General features: G+C 38.1%; 1 long non-coding RNA gene across 1 annotated transcript; it reads right to left on the minus strand.

The window, feature by feature from the left end:
• Positions 1-409: 409 nt before the first annotated feature.
• LOC144702618 (uncharacterized) lies at positions 410-1,474 on the minus strand. Its single transcript, XR_013581286.1, has 2 exons — positions 978-1,474; positions 410-828 (listed from the first exon to the last, which is right to left on the minus strand). It is a non-coding gene; the product is annotated as an uncharacterized LOC144702618 (long non-coding RNA).
• Between the last annotated feature and the right edge of the window lie 3,019 nt (positions 1,475-4,493).

Below are 4,493 nucleotides of genomic sequence, written 5' to 3' on the forward strand. Positions count from 1 at the left end.
TAACTTCATCAGTGTATTTTAATTCCGTCCAAAACTTCATTTTGTACAAAACTTCATTTTGTATAATTGTCCAGCGAGCTGACCAGACAAATTTTGCATGTTTTAGTTCCAAAAATTTCTCATCGGAGGCAGCTATTTGTTTTTTTCATATATCCAGTCATCATCTCTTTATCAACTTCCCTCCGATCTTTATTAAAGATTTTTGCAGGACTATTAGCGTGATATGCTTTTACATCCCTTTCTTTCTTGTTATAATATCTAATAATCATGATAATAGGAAAAAAGAGATCCAACAAGTTTCATAATCTTATGATTCTACTCAAGTATCCGCTGAAGTCCGCACTTATCTCGGCAGCATTCGCATAGCACCACTCTGGCGATAGCACCAAAGCGTCTTTAAAGGACGGTCTACCAAAAAAATAACAAAACACCGTCCTACATGTATTATGCAAACATAAAAGTAAAGACCATAAGCTTCTAATGATTACGAATCCTCACTGTTTTTTTAAAGTTCAAATAGATATTGCATCGTAATGTCTTTATTTCATGAGATAACTGTCATCGAGAACACATCGTAGAAAACACCAATCAACAGTACTATTTCTCGTCGGCCCACCATCTCTGAGATAGATCTCTATCCGACTGACGGAGTTCTGACCACGATACCGCGATCGTTAATCCATACAAATACACGGTCGCATCGGAAGTCCATGATTCTACTGTCCCTTTCGTTGATGAGAATAGCCTGAACACGACGGTTCTGTCTCTCGATAACAGTAACTGCGATTCTGCCATGAGCTCTCACCAGCTCCGGCCACTCTTGCTTCCCTGTGAACCAGTTCTCAGGTAAGAAAACTCATCGCATGGCATCTCCGATAAAGGAAATCAAAAGACGCGTTATAATGAAGACAGAACTAAGAAAGAACATCGCACTTCTGATGACACTATAGAATCAGGGGAACCAGATTCCGCCATACCTGTACAACTCGACATATTGGTTTTGCAGAGAGGACTTCGAGCAGTTGTTTTACGGAAATGGATCAATGATGCCAAACCTACAAGGAGCGGGCCTATATATAGCGAGAACAGCGTTCTCAAATCCGAGGATTGACTCGTCAAAAATTTAACGAGTACAAAACGAGGCTACCAACTTTGGCAGCTATACTTGACCAGTCTTTGGCTTGCACGAACGAGAAATCCACAAATTCAACCTATGAGCAAGACGTTTTGGTCTAGCATCTGTGGCTGAATTTCCATTCAACGAATTTGTTGTTCGATATCGGCGCATTGGTTTCCATTCAGAACGCTGACCGTCTAACAGATTGGCCAGAATTTACCGGCCGTATCGTTTGACCATACGTTGTGTTTGCATATTTCCCTGACGAGCGTTGATGACTTTACATGGTACTGACCAGCTATCGTTTGTTCTTCAAAGTTCTTAATTCGTTACTCGAGGCGACAAATATTTCTTGGACTACGGCGGCGCGTCATAATTCGTGCTTTACTTGTACCACAGAATCATCAAAAGTTTTGTTATGTAAGACGTCTTGTACTATTTTTACCACGAAGAAACGAAAGTAAGAAACTTTGGCAGCTATGCTAGACCCGGCCTTTGCTTGTACGAACAAAAAATTCACAAATTCAACCTTTGAATAAGAGGTTGAATAGAAATCTAGATTTGTCTTCTGTCGCTGAGTGTCCATTCTCCGAGCCCCTTTGATTTCAGCGAATTGGTTTCCATTCAATACGCTGACAGTTTAGTAAAATGACCATAATTTACTGACATTATTATTTGACCATTCATTAAGTTTGCATTTTTCTCTGAGGACCGTTATCGACTTCTCATCATATTAAACATGTATTATTTTTTCCTTGAAATTTTTGAGCCAGCCCAGACCCGTCTTACATCGTGCTTGACTTGTACGACATGACGCTAGAAACTTCTTTTCCTTTTCCTACCTTGTATGAGAGATTACCCTTGACTCCCTTTAGACTTATGTTCTGGCGATTTCCATTCAACCACGCAGAGAACGTAACCCAACAGAAATCTGAAGAATAACCACACTGAATGATGTCTCTCGCTCGGCCTCAATAACAATATCAGTGTATGGGAGAGAGGGGATACTGGAAAGTTAGTGTATGGGGATTACGGAATTCTATTAGTTTCAACAAACTTGATGGTTGACTTGCTCAACTCTGTAGAGTCTTTTACAAGCTTCTACAGCCTTCTAGAAGATTGATGGTTCTACATTCTTCTAGAATCTTCCAGAGTCGTCTAGAAGCTTATCGAGCCTGCTAGAATGTTGTGTAACTTTTTACGGAAGGGAGTCTCCAGAAATTTCATGGCGTGCCATAAGGTCACCTCCCACTTGACGGCTGTAGAAGATTTATAGATTAAAGCTTATGAGGAGTTGAAGCTGAGGGCAGCATATTATCTTGTAGAAAAAGCTTATAAAAGACATGCCTCCAAGTTCACTTCCATCTTTTCCCTTTTGCAGTCCTGTTATATTGTCATTGTTTCTTCAGAGAACACTGATCATCGGATTGAATAAGGTTGTTCTTCTACAACTAGTGTTATGGGTTTGATTGACTTTCATCCATACACTCTTTCTAAATTAAATAAGATATTTTCGATTAGTCTGATACATATTAGGTTTTTTCATTCGAGACACTCAACAAAACTTAGTATAAGATACGAAATTAAAGGACATTTTATATTTCCGTACAAATTCATTTAAGCCCAAGGTTGATTTCTTGACTTTAGATAGAAGCTGAGCAATAGATGCATCAGTTCCCCAAGCGCCTAGTTTACATAGCTGCAATTTATACCACTTTGGGAGCTGATATTTCCGCCATGGCACAACTGATAAATGATTTCTTCTAAATAATCTGATATCTCTCCATGCATGCACTTCAATAAATCACAAGTCTTAAAATTGCAAATCAGATGGGAATGACTCATTGTTTGAGTCAGTATCTTGTGAAATGAGAGGTCACTACAACAATTTGTATGCTACATAGCAGTGAAGCAACCTTAAAATTTTTCATATGCTGATTAATATTGTAATAAATCAAATTGATACAAGAACACTATAGGCTTTCTTCTAAAATTATCTTTGTCATCCTTGTACCCAATTAATTGTACACCAACTCCTGTGTGAGTTTTGTTGGTTGATATGGCATTGACTTCAATGAAACAAATGTAATTCGTGTATCGGAAGACATGGAACGAAATGCAATTGCCATTCAAAACCAAATGACCATATTACTTGACGCTTGACGATGTACTTCTTACATCTTCGTGCAAAACATATTGAAATGCTCAAGTGTGTAGCATCCAGACCAATCCAGCTTCATCTATTGAAACAATCCCTGGCATGTCATATCTCCTCCTTCATCTAGAGAAACTTCATTAATGCTCTGTAATCCTCATTAAGTAGTCTTAATCTCATCTTGAATTGATGGGAGCCATGGTGATAAGGGACAAGAAGTGGGGGGGCCCCAAACAATTCTGGCTTGGGTGAATTGTTCTTAGGGGTGTACCATATATACTTAGTGGGTAGTTCGCTTAAAACCCAACACTTCAGTAATATGTTTTGACGTCCCAAAGAGCATTTTGTTTGTGACCTTCTTGGACCATGTATTAGCTAGTTAATGACCCCAATGGCCCAATAACTAAACTTGGAGTTCCAAAATAACAAGGTTTCTCTTTATATATATATTAATTAATGACAGGTTGATTAACCTAATTATAATATTGACTGTCCAGCCCATGGAGTCCAAGACTCCTAACACAACTTAGCGTATGATCAACTATCAAACCATAAATTATAATGTGTTTTAAAAAATAATCAGATAACTATTGTCTTATATTATATTACCTTGACCAAAAACTTCATTGTATTATCTTTCTCTAGCAATCTCCTCTTATTACAAGAGTATATGATCCTATCTTATCACCCAATCATCTTCCTGAACTTGTTGTTACACCCAAACTAAGACTGTTTATAATTCCTTGATTAGAATCTCGTAGGCCATTATGAAAGTGCAATTGTTTGTCGATATGACACATTTAGTGTCTTACGTCTTACGACTAGTAAGACAGATGTGACATGAATGTACATGATTGATAGTCTGATATAATACCGTCCAGGGATTTTTACAGAATAATTTAGCAAACGATTTCTATTAAAGTGCACCCACAAATTATCCTGAGTACCTCCACACTAATGGCTATAGGATCAGCCATACTGATTATATGGAAACCTTCTAGAAATGAAGGTCTCTAGAAGCTTTCGATGAGCTATACAAAAGGAGCTGCATGCATCATCTTTATTGGGAATTTTTGAGGAATTTTTAGAGAATCCTTGTAAGCGACCTTGGAGGGTTCACGCTAAGCTAATTGGAGGGTTGGACAAGAGTTTGGGACAACATAGGATCCTCTTGTTTGTTAGTCCCTTTGGTGAATTTTTCTTCTACTTTTGTATTCGTTG

This window comes from Wolffia australiana, chromosome 4, assembly GCF_029677425.1.
Source record: "Wolffia australiana isolate 7733 chromosome 4, ASM2967742v1".
Classification (NCBI taxonomy): Eukaryota; Viridiplantae; Streptophyta; class Magnoliopsida; order Alismatales; family Araceae; genus Wolffia; species Wolffia australiana.